Source organism: Theropithecus gelada, chromosome 3, assembly GCF_003255815.1.
Source record: "Theropithecus gelada isolate Dixy chromosome 3, Tgel_1.0, whole genome shotgun sequence".
Taxonomy (NCBI): domain Eukaryota; kingdom Metazoa; phylum Chordata; class Mammalia; order Primates; family Cercopithecidae; genus Theropithecus; species Theropithecus gelada.
In genome coordinates, this window is record NC_037670.1 from 80,164,904 (window position 1) to 80,178,053 (window position 13,150).

General features: G+C 39.0%; 1 pseudogene across 1 annotated transcript; it reads right to left on the reverse strand.

Moving 5' to 3' along the window:
* Positions 1 to 9,514: 9,514 nt before the first annotated feature.
* On the reverse strand, positions 9,515 to 10,246 carry LOC112620470 (annotated as a pseudogene). Its single transcript, XR_003118532.1, has one exon. The product of XR_003118532.1 is annotated as a 40S ribosomal protein S2 pseudogene (transcript).
* Positions 10,247 to 13,150: the final 2,904 nt, after the last annotated feature.

Below are 13,150 nucleotides of genomic sequence, written 5' to 3' on the forward strand. Positions count from 1 at the left end.
TGATGATGAGCATTTTTTCATGTGTCTGTTGGCTGTATGAATGTCTTCTTTTGAGAACTGTCTGTTCATATCCTTTGCCCACTTTTTGATGGGGTTGTTTGTTTTCTTCTTGTAAATTTGTTTGAGTTCTTTGTAGGTTCTGGATATTAGTCCTTTGTCAGAAGAGTAGATTGCAAAAATTTTTTCCCACAGTGCTCAATTTCTAAAAAGAAAAATGCAAGAATGAATGGGGGGCAAATATTGCTGTCTGTCACCAAAACCAAGATTCTTGGGCCACCTGTACCCATTATCCCCACTTATTTACCTTAATTCACTCTTTTATTAAAACAAAATATACTTTCTTATTTTGAAGTATAGATATAGAGAAGTGCATACAACTTATATGTACAATTTAACAAATAACCATAAAGCAAACACCCACTTAAACCACCTAGGTTAAGGAACAGCACATTGTCAGTAACCCCAGAAGCCCCTAATGCATCCTTCTCTACCCACTAGGGTAACAGGCTATCTTGACTTTTATAGTAATCATTACATTGTGGTTTTACCACCTACATATACATCCCTTAAACACTTTAATGTTGCCATTTTTGACTTTTTGCTAAATGTTCCATGTTCACTTGAACTAAAAAAATGTATGTATATTACACTTTTGTCATTTTCCTGCTCAAAACTCTTTCATTGTTCCCAATATACTTGGAATAAAATGTAACAGATTACTTGTATCTCTTTACCTGTCCATCCTCGCGTTTTACCACTCCCTTACAAGAAAAACTTGCCTTCTTTCAGTGTCTCACACCTGCCAAGCCCTTTTTCATCTCAGGGCTTTTGCCTGAAATGCTGTTCTCCCCATTGTCTATCTGAATAACTCTTAGTCATCCTTGAGGTTTCAGTTTTAAGGTCACTTCTTTAAAAAGGCCCTCGAACCATCCAGTCTCAATGAAATCTGTTCATTGTATTCCCTCTTGGCCCTCTGTAGTTTTTCTTCATAGAACTTGTTTCAGATTATCACTGTATATTTATGTGTATGACTATTTTAACATCTCTCTCCTCCATAAGCTAGTGGCCTTCATGAAAGTAGACTGGGTCTGTTTAATTCATCACTAAATCCACAAAATCCAGCACAGTACTTGGCACATAGTAAGCACATAAGAAATATATTTGTTGAAGGAATGAATAAATATTATAATCATTCTTTAAGTATCTTTTCTCCCAAGTAGTCTATAATCATCTTGAGGGCCAGGACTAAAAATGAATTAAGTTGAATGAAATTGAATTGAGGAGCAGGTTGAGACTAAATTCCATGAGAAAAAAAAATTTTAAGTCAGGATGTATCAAGAAAAAGTACCATGTAAAATGAATTCTTTATTGCTTTAATTAAAAATATAACCTTCAAAGAAAAAAAGTGCAGTATGTTATAAATTAAAAACACTTATATTTTTATGGCTCAGTCATACAGATTAATTAATGTGTTATTATTAAAACTTGAAGCCTTGAAAATCCCCAAAGAGAAAATCCTTAAAAACCAAAAAGTAATCATGATGTGAAGCCCGTATATAGCTAATAAACTTATTTATAAATTGTTTTTCTGTTTTCTATCATCTTGTTTGAGGAACTTCTTATTAATTACTGACTGAGGGTGCCACTCCTCATCTTTTAAGAATTGTGCCATTATGTTTTCTGTGTACCTTTGCTCTGGAGTATTTTCCAGCATTTATATATTTGTACAAAAATAACGTTTCATCTTAAATTTCAATGTAATTTTTTTCTGTGCCTATGAATGCCAGGTCATAATTTCAATGTATTTTAAACATCTTTTTATGTATCACATATTTGATGATCTCTAAATATATGCTATTTCTCTTTTCTAAACTAGTGACATAGTACTACAGATGAATTTTTTTTCTTGCATCTTTGTTCACCAACTGCTCAGTGAATTCATTCACTTTAGCATTTTCTGTTTTCCCCTCTCTGTTTCCATGGAGAAGTATGTCAGTGATGTGTTTGACTCCATGGAAACAGATGAGTGTCTCTTTCTACATACACAACTAATTAAATCGAACACTTTCTGTGCTGCCCATTGTCCTGGAGGAGGACTGAAGAGGCCTTCTCTGAATGAAACATCATTTCAGTAGCAATTCTTAGTGTTTAACCTAATACAGTGGATTAATGTTTTACCATAACTCACCGCTTCCTAGATTCAGATGTATTAGGGCTTACTTCTGAGCCTGAAAAGTATAAACACACATAGTAAAATCTTTATATGCTATGGTTATCGTTTATAGATATTTAACTTTTTCTCTTAACACCGAACGCAAATAATTTGAATGAATACTAGAAATGTAATTGAGAATAGAATTTAGTAGATTCATTTTAATACTATCCAATGTCATATTGGTAGAAAAAGGTATAGATTTTAGAGTCAGATAAACCTGAATTTTAAATTCTAACTGTTATTTATTAGTAGTATTATCTTGGCTAAGCCATTTAATTTTTTTTTTTTTTTTTTTTGAGATGGAGTCTCGCTCTGTCACCCAGGCTGGAGTGCAGTGGTGCCATCTGGGCTCATTGCAACCTCCGCCTCCCGGGTTCACGCCATTCTCCTGCCTCAGCCTCCCGAGTAGCTGGGACTACAGGCACCCGCCACCATGCCTGGCTAATTTTTTGTATTTTTAGTAGAAATGAGGTTTCACTGTGTTAGCCAGGATGGTCTCAATCCCCTGATCTCGTGATCTGCCCGCCTCAGCCTCCCAAAGTGCTGGGATTACAGGCGTGAACTACCGCACCCGGCCAGCCATTTAATTTTTAAGCGTCAGTTTCCTCATCCATAAACTATAGATTATGATATTTCATTTGTGTGAGAATTAAATGAAATAATGACAGTAAAATATCTAGCATGATACTTGACACATAGTTAACAGTAAGTTAATATCCTATTACTGTTATTATTACATCAGCTTAGACTAAAATAATCAAGTTTTTCATAGCTTCAGAAGTGTCTCAAGTTGACAGAGCACTAAATGCAACAAAGATTAATATTGTGGGTTTTTGTGAAAACTAAACAAAATAATTAGTAAATATGCACGGTGTGTAATGATCAATGTTGTCATTGCTGCTGATGATATTTGAGGTTGTATGCAGTGGTATCGTGACCAGGAAGCACCATTCTGATTCTACTACAACTTCTGTTTCACTGTTCATGTTCTGAGCAAGCATAATCTCTCTAAATCATTTCTTCTACTTGTTTATTTATTTATTTGTTTATTTTGAGTTGGAGTTTCACTCTTGTTGCCCAGGCTGGAGTGCAATGGCACAATCTTGGCTCACCACAACCTCCGCCTCCCTGGTTCAAGTGATTCTCCTGCCTAAGCCTTCCAAGTAGCTGGGATTACAGGCATGTGCCACCATGCCCGGCTAATTTGTTGTGATTTTAGTAGAGATGGAGTTTCTCTATGTTGGTCAGGCTGGTCTCAAACTCCCGACCTCAGGTGATCCGCCCACCTCGGCCTCCCAAAGTGCTGGGATTACAGGGGTGAGCCACCTTGCCTGGCCTCCTCTACTTGTTTTTAACATCTTCTGACACAGTATTTAGATATGGAAGTGAGCCTCATAAATGACAGAGTAGCGGTACTATTTCAGGTAACTTCTTCCCTTACCTCAATCGCTACCTTAAATGTTAGGGTCATTAAATGTTTTTAAAATGCTTGCCTACATGCAAATGTGTTTATAAATATATTTACATGTTCATGCATCCATACTAATAATAGTAATAAAATTAGCTAACATTTATAAAGTTATGTTTTATGTGCCAGCCGCTGTATTGTTTGGCAACTCATTAACTTAACAGTGAAGTAATATGAAGAGTTTGGGGTATTCGTATTACCCTCATTTTTAAATAAGGAAATTGAGATGCAGAGAGGTTAAGTAACTTGTCGAAGAAGTAGCAGAACTGAGATTGAAGCCAAGAAGTCTGATTCCAGAGTCCATTCTTTTAACTGCTAAATTATGGGACCTCAATGTATGGGTAGATATTTTTGTACACAGGTGCACTTTCCTATGTATAAATAGGAATGAGAAAGATAAGAAAGAACCGATTAGGTCTGAACCTTAAATGATTAAATGAATGATTATCTAGATGGGATTTTTCTTAACATTTTTGTGCTGTAGGCCCTTCTGGCAATCTGGTAAAGCTTCTGGACTCCTCAGAAAAAAAATATTTTTAAGAGCTGAAATGCAAAATAGAGAATTACAATGGAAACCAGTTATATTGAAATATCAATTGTTTTTAAATTGAGACATAGCAATATTCTGCCATAATTTTTTATGAACATGTTAAATAGCGATGTGTAGGGGCAAGTCTTACAGCTATGATGATTTTGAAATAGCAGTGAGTGAAAATGATATTTTAAGATACCTGCACAGATTATAAGTTACAGAAATATTTTATAAAATCTCAAGTCCTCTCAAAATACAATATGTCTCATGTTATTATTCTCATTTTGCATGGTAGGACACTGAGACTCAGAAGTTGAGAAATTTAGTTGCACAGTTAATAACTGGCAAAGTTGAGCCTCAAACCAAGTTATTTGATGATGAATCCTATGTTCTTTCCATTGTTCCCATGTTGTCACTCTATAACAATAAGCAAATATTTTTTAATGACAGAAAAATGCTTTCCCAAGATTATAACAGTATCAAATATATAAAGTAAGAAGTGGGTGAAATCAGATGAAATAAATATGTCTTGGATGCCATGCAAATATAACATTTTAGAACAAGCAAATAAGATATAAATAGAGACTGCTCTTGTTACTTGTATTGGGCATTGTGTTGCTGTAGCTATTGTGCAGACTAGCACAACTATAACTGCAAGTGACAGTCATTTCCTCTAACTGCTAGAGTTGGCACTCTGGTTTCTGCACATACCAGCCCATTAACCATACGTACTCTTATGCTTCAACAAGCCTTGAAATAACTGAATGCAGTAGAGCAGTGGCTTTCCAGTCGTGCTTCCAGCTCAGCTTTCTGCACTGTGTTGAGACAGAGCACATGCAGAATGCCAGCCCCAGTTGAGCAGGCACCAACTGGTCATGGATTAGAGGCCATCTCCACAGTTGCCAGAATAATTAGCACAACACAGCACAGTAGCCAGCTGCTTTCTATATTAACTGTTCCTGACAGGAATGCAAATTTAAATGCACTGCCATCCAGTCAATATTAGTTTACATTATAAGCTCTATGTTTCTATAACATGTTACAATTACCAAATATTTCCAAACAATACATTCTTTTATTGGATCATCAAACAAGTTACGGTGTAGATTGTACAAGTATTAGCTGAATGTTATAAGTGAGGAAACTAAGGAAGAGAGTAGGGTGGATAGATAAAGGCACAGACCTCGCTCAGTTACTGGTCAGGAAGCCCAGAACATAATGGTACCCTCATTATTCAGAAACTAGCCATGAAGCCACTGTCCCCCTAGAGCTACTCAAGACAGGACCTAAGTGAGGTTGAATGCTGCTTTTTCTAATCATTTAGGGGATACATACTTTCTTTTTTTTTTTTTTTTTGGAGACAGAGTCTCACTCTGTCACCCAGGCTGGAGTGCAACAGTGCGATCTCAGCTCACTGAAACGTCTGCCTTCTGGGTTCAAGTGATTCTCCTGCCTCAGCCTCCCGAGTACCTGGGACTACAAGTACATGCCACCATGCTCAGCTAATTTTTGTATTTTAGTAGAGACAGGGTTTTGCCTTGTTGGCCAGACTGGTCTTGAACTCCTGACCTCAGGTGATCCACCCACATCAGCTTCCCAAAGTGCTGGGATTACACGCATGAGTCACCATGCCCAGCCAGGGGATATATACTTTCAATTTCCTCAAATCGACAAATTTTGCCTTATAGGCACAAAATATTGGATCGTGGTGACATAACCCAATAACATCTCTTCTGGGAAATACATATACCAGTTACACAGAAACAATGTATGTCAGGGAACAAAGAGAAGGCTTGAAGTTTCCCTGTGTCTTACATAAGACTTAGGAAGAGGATAGGATTGGCCTAAAGTTCTGTGTCCTACAAGGTGCGTTACCTATTAACCCCATGATGCTGACTCTACTTTGGCCCTGAGGAGCCTAATCAGTTAGGATGGGGTGTTTAGGCTTTTGGCTCCCCTGGGTATTGCAAGAAGAATTGTCTTGGGCTACACATAAAATACACTAACACTAACAATAGCTGATGAGCTAAAAAAAAAAAAATCTCATAATGTTTTAAGAAAAATTATGAATTTGTGTTGTGCAACATTAAAAGCCTTCTTGGGCCACATGTGGGCCACAGGCCACGGGTTGGACAAGCTCGAGTTAGGATTATCCCAGAATGTGAGATGGCCTCCGTTTCTCAGCACTTATTCTTGTGACCATAGTTCCTAATCTTCTCCCTTACTAAAACTTCCAAGGAGGAATGTCTCTCTAGGCAGAAAGTGTAAATAAATTATTGTTATCTTACTAATACTAGCTACTACTATCTCTGCTTAACCTAACAAGATGCCAGTAGAGACTGTCCTTTAATCATGAAAGACAACTAGAGACTAGTCTTATTATGGCATATTCTCTATAAGGATCACTTCGACTCCAGAAGGACTCAAACTGATAAAAGGAATGTGTTCTTGTACTACATTTTAGTTCTGTTAATGAGTTTCAGTTTAAATAAATCTTTTTCTATAAATACAGTGATAGAATCTTTGGAATCTTCTAGATTAGATATTGGAGGCTCTAGTACAAAGAATGTACTGTTGTACCACACAGAGCCTTGTGCATAAGGGCTTCTGTTATCAGATGTGTTGAATCCAATGCAAAATTTGCCTCCATCTTCAAAAAAGGTTCTGAAAAAGAATACCTGCCTCCTCTAGGAGTTACACATTACCTGAAAACATCTGTAAGGTACTTTTAAATTTCCAGAGCAATGACCTTTCTTGCTTTTTACCAGTATACATGGAAGCATGGATTAGTGAAGTAAATTGCTGAGAAGCCAGGAAGTCTTTCTGGGTCCCAGCGTGTCCAAGATTAAAATATATGTTGAAGTATTTCAAACTAAAAACAGTAGCTTAGTTTCATGCCCAAAACAACCCAGGCATTTATCTGGGTTTTGTTGTTGTTGTTGTTGTTGTTTTTAGTTTTAATTGATACATACTGATTGTATGTGTTTATGGGGGTGGAGTGTGATGTTATAATATATGTATACATTGTGTAATGACCAAATGATGGTATTTAGCATATGCATTAACTCAGACATTTACCATTTCTCTGTGGTGAGAGCATTCAAAATTCTAGCTATTTTAAAATATGCAATACAGTATTGTTAACTATAGTCACCCTACTGTGCAATAGAACACCAAAATTTATTCCTTATATCTAACTGTACCCATTGACATTTCTAGCATTTATATTTTCCAAAGAAAACATTTTATTTTGTCAACTCACTTCCTCCATTAGCACAGTTCAGGCCAAAATACCTTAGAAGTAACAGGCTTCCCTCTTGTTCAACCCAGATGTAATTACCCTCAGCTAGTAAGAGATGAATACTTGACGATTATCTGTAACAAAAGTAGCAACATTTTTTTCACTTACCATACATGGCTGGAGCCATGGCATTTTTTGTAGTTACTGTTTTTAACTAAAATTTATTAAGGTATATAATACAGTAAATTTCACCCTTGTTCATATAGTTATTTAATTTTGACAAATAAATAATCATGTCATCACCATGACCATCAAGATATAGAACAGTTCTATCATGCCCCAAAATTTTAGAACTGTGTCCTTTTATAGCCAGTTTCTCCCCACATTCCACATATTCCAGTCCCTGGTAACCACTGGTCTGTTTTCTGTCTCTATAGTTTTAACTTTTCCATAATCCCATGCCAATGTGTCACATGATATATATACCCTTTGAGGCAGATTTCATTCTTTCTTTTTTTTTTTTTTTTTTTTTTTTTTGAGACAGAGTCTCACTTTGTCTCCCAGGCTGGAGTGCAGTGGTACAATCATGGCTTACTGCAGCCTTAACCTCCCAGGCTCAAGTGATCCTCCCCCCTCAGCCTCCTGAGTAGCTGGGACTACAGGAATGTTCCACCACTCCCAGCTAAGAGAGAGAGAGAGTGTGTGTGTGTGTGTGTGTGTGTGCACGCGCACATGTGTGTGTTTTGTAGAGATGGGGTTTCGCCATGTTGCCCAGGCTGGTCTCAAACTCCAGACTTCAAGGGATCCTCCCCGCTCAGCCTCCCAAAGTGCTGGGATTATGGGTGTGAGCCCCTGTGCCTGGTGAAGTGGATTACTTTCACTTGACATAAGGCATTTGAGAGTTTTCCATATTGTTGAGTGGATCAGTGGTTCATTCCTTTTTATTAGTGAGCTATATTCCATTGTATGGATGTACTGCAGATTATTTTCTCATTTTCCAGTTGAAGGACAATTGGGATGTTTCCAGTGTTTAGCCGTTGTGAATAAAGCTGCTGTAAATATTCACATATAAGTTTTTATATGAACTTAACTTTCATGCTTTTATTTCTCCTGAGTAAACACTTAGGTGAAAAGTTATTAGGCCATATTTATTATGCTACAGTTTTAATAGTAGCTATACCATTTTGCATTTCTACCAACAATGGCTGAGAGTTCTATTAACATAGTTCTACAACTAGGTTCTACATCCTTAACAGCATTTGGTATTGTGAAGTTTGCTTTTGATTGTTTTCATTTTAGCCATTCTAATAGATGTGCAGTGGTATCGCATTATAGGTTAACTTTACATTTCCCTGTATATTAATGATGTTGAGAGTCTTTTCATATGCTTATTTAGTGAAATGTCTATTAAAACCTTTTGCCCACCTTTTAATTTCTTTTTTTTCTTTTTTTTTTTTTTTTTTTGAGACAGGGTCATACTCTGTCACCCAGGCTAGAATGCAGTGGTGCAATCTCGGCTCCCTGCAACCTCCGCCTCCCAGGGTTCTCATGCCTCAGCCTCCCAAGTAGCTGGGATTACAGGCATGAGTCCAGCCACTGCACCTGGCTAATTTTTGTATTTTTACTAGAGATGGGGTTTTGCCATGTTGCCTAGGCTGGTTTCAAACTCCTAGACTCAAGCAATCCACCCGCCTCTGCCTCCCAAAGTGCTGGGATTACAGGTGTGAGCCATTGCACACAGCCTGAGTTTCATTATCCATCTAATTATTCTATTGTAAGATTTTTTATTTATTCTAGAATAAAAGGCCTTATCAAATATGTGTTTTGCAAATATTTCCTCCCAATTTGTGGCTTTTTAAAAATTTTTCTTAATTGTGTTTTCAAATACAATTTCTTTATTTGGATGAAATCTAATTTATTAATTTTTATGGATTATTCTTTTGTACCATATCTAAGAAATCTCTGCCTAACACAAAATCATTAAGATTTTCACCTTCAATTGCTTCTAAAAGTTTTATATAGTTATAGGTTTTATTTATTTTTTATTTTTTTTGACAGGCTTAATTCACTTTATTTTTCTTGTTTAAAACCCTATGTTGTAGCCACAGCTGGAGCCTGGGTCCGCTGCACGGAGACTCTGGTGTGGGTCTTGACGAGGTGGTCAGTGAATTCCTGTTAGGGAGACTTGGTAAATACAGTCCTTCCAGAGATCAGGGGTCAGGTAGCTGTAGGTCTTAGAGATGGCATCAAAGGTTGCTTTGGCGAAGTTGCCCAGGGTGACAGTGCAGCCCCGGGCTGAGATGTAGCAGTCATCGATACCAGCCATCATGAGCAACTTCTTGGGCATAGGCGCCAAGACGATGCCAGTGCCCCTGGGTGCAGGGATGAGGCGCACCAGCACAGAGTCACAGCAGCCTGTCACCTTGCAAGGGACGGTGTAGGGCTTGCCAATCTTGTTCCCCCAGTAGCCTCTGTGCACGGGGTCAATGGAGAGCTTGGCCAAGATGATGGCCTCATGGATGGCGGTGGCCACCTCCTTGGAGCACTTAACACCCAGACCGACATGGCCATTGTAGCCCCCATAGCAACAAACGCCTTGAATCTGGTGCACTGGCCAGCATGGGTCTGCTTCTGCACCGGCATAATCTTCAAAACCTCGTCCTTGAGAGAGGCCCCCAGGAAAAAGTCAGTCATCTCAGATTCATTAATGGCCAGGGAGAAGAGGTAGATTTCCTCCAGCGACTTGTTCTTCATGTTCTTGACCAAGCGACCCAGCTTGGTGACAGGCATCCACTCCTTATCCTCAGCTTTGCCTCATGAGCTCTGCGGCCTCAGCCCTGGCCCCATCCGTGGCCGCGACCCCGGCCCCGGATGCCACTGCCAAAACCTCAGCGGAAGCCACTGCAGTTCCCCTTCCCAGGGCCACCAGGGCCTCCGGGCCCCCCGCCGGCGCTACACTGGCATCATCCATCATTTGGTGTTTTCTCGAAGAAACAGTTATAGGTTTTAGATTTAAGTTTATGATTCATTTTGAGGTAATTTTTATATATGGTGCTATTATGGACTGAATATTTGTATTCCTCCAAAATTCATGTTTGAAACCCTAACCGCCAATGTGATGATATTAGGAGGTGGGGCCTTTGGGAGATAATTTAAGTCATGAGGGTTCAGCCTTCCTCAATGGAATTAGCACACTTATAAAAGGAACCCCAGAAAGCTCTCAAGCCTTCTTTTTCATGTGAGGATATCAGAAGTCAGCAGTCTGCAACTCAGAAGGGAGGCCTCACCAGAACTTTATCATGCTGGCATCCTGATCGCAGACTTCTAGCTTCTAGAACTGCTAGGCACAGGTGCATACCTGTGAGATTTTTTCTTCCTTTCTTTTTTTAGATACGGAGTCTTGCTATGTTGGCCATGCTGGTCTTGAACCCCTGGCCTCACGTGATCCTCATGCCTCAACCTCCCAAAGTGCTGGGCTTACAGGCAGGAGTCACCATGCCCAGCCAATTTTTGTTTTGTTTTGTTTTGTTGAGACAGTATCACTTCATTGCCCAGGCTGGAGTCCAGTGACGGTATCTCAGCTCACTGCAACCTCCACCTCCTGGGTTCAAGCGATTCTCTTGCCTCAACCTCCTGAGTAGCTGGGATTACAGGCTCCTGCCACCACACTTTGCTAATTTTTGTATTTTTAGTGGAGATGGGGTTTCACCATATTGGCCAGACTGGTCTCGAACTCCTGGCCTCAAGTGATGTGCCCACCTCAGCCTCTCAAAGTGCTGGGATTACAGGCATAAGCCACCACACCCAGCCCCAATTTTTGTTTTTTATAAGCCTCCCAGGCTATGGTACTTTGTTATAGCAGCTTGAACTGACTAACGTACAAAATATAGGTTGAAGGCTTTGGGTTTGTTTTTGTTTTTGTATATGAATGCCAAATTTTTCCAGGACCATTTATTATTATTATTATTCACTCTTGTCGCCCAGGCTGGAGTGCAATGGCTTGATCTTGGCTCACTGCAACCTCTGCCTCCCAGGTTCAAGCGATTCTCCTGCCTCAGCCTCCTGAGTAGCTGGAATTACAGGTGTCCACCACACCTGGCTAATTTTTGTACTTTTAGTAGAGATGGGGTTTCATCATGTTGACCAGGCTGGTCTCGAACTTCTGACCTCAGGTGATCCACCCACCTTGGCTTCCCAAAGTGCTCGGATTACTGGCATGAGCCACCATGCCGGGCCTTTCCAGCACCATTTATTTAAAAGATTATCTATTGGTTTGCCTTGCATCTTTGTCAGAGTCAGTTGATCATGTCTGTGTGTGTCTATTTACACACTCTCAAATCTGTTCTATTGGTCTATGAGTCTATTTATTTGCCATTACCACATTCTCTTCATTACTGTGGGTTTACAATATGCCTTGATATCATACAATGTGAGTTCTCCAACCTTGTTCTTTTTTTCAAAAACTTTTTATTCTTCTACTTCTTTTGCCTTTCCATGACAATTTTGAAACTGCATATTCATTTCTACAAAGATTGCTCTGGGAAGTTTTTAACAAATTATTCTTAGTAGTACTTTATAGTGGGGATCAACTATGAATTTAATTTTTTAATAAATAAAGTACTATATTAGGTTTTTATTGCTGTATAACAAATTAACACAAACTTAGCTTACACGCAACAAACATTTATTACTTCACAATTTCCGTATGTCAAGAATCTAGACATTGCTCAAGCTGAGGCTTTTGCTCATGGTGTCACAAGACTGCAGTCAAGGCATCAGCCAGTGCTAAGGTCTCATCTGAGATTTAGGATTCTCTCCCCACCGCACATTGGCAGAATTCTTTTTTTTTTCTTTTTTTTTTTTAATTTATTTTTATTATTATTATACTTTAAGTTCTAGGGTACATGTGCATAACGTGCAGGTTTGTTACATATGTATACTTGTGCCATGTTGCTGTGCTGCACCCATCAACTCGTCAGCACCCATCAACTCGTCATTTACATCAGGTATAACTCCCAATGCAATCCCTCCCCCCTTCCCCCTCCCCATGATAGGCCCCGGTGTGTGATGTTCCCCTTCCCGAGTCCAAGTGATCTCATTGTTCAGTTCCCACCTATGAGTGAGAACATGCGGTGTTTGGTTTTCTGTTCTTGCAATAGTTTGCTGAGAATGATGGTTTCCAGCTGCATCCATGTCCCTACAAAGGACACAAACTCATCCTTTTTTATGGCTGCATAGTATTCCATGGTGTATATGTGCCACATTTTCTTAATCCAGTCTGTCACTGATGGACATTTGGGTTGATTCCAAGTCTTTGCTATTGTGAATAGTGCCGCAATAAACATACGTGTGCATGTGTCTTTATAGCAGCATGATTTATAATCCTTTGGGTATATACCCAGTAATGGGATGGCTGGGTCATATGGTACATCTAGTTCTAGATCCTTGAGGAATCGCCATACTGTTTTCCATAATGGTTGAACTAGTTTACAATCCCACCAACAGTGTAAAAGTGTTCCTATTTCTCCACATCCTCTCCAGCACCTGTTGTTTCCTGACTTTTTAATGATTGCCATTCTGACTGGTGTGAGGTGGTATCTCATTGTGGTTTTGATTTGCATTTCTCTGATGGCCAGTGATGATGAGCATTTTTTCATGTGTCTGTTGGCTGTATGAATGTCTTCTTTTGAGAAA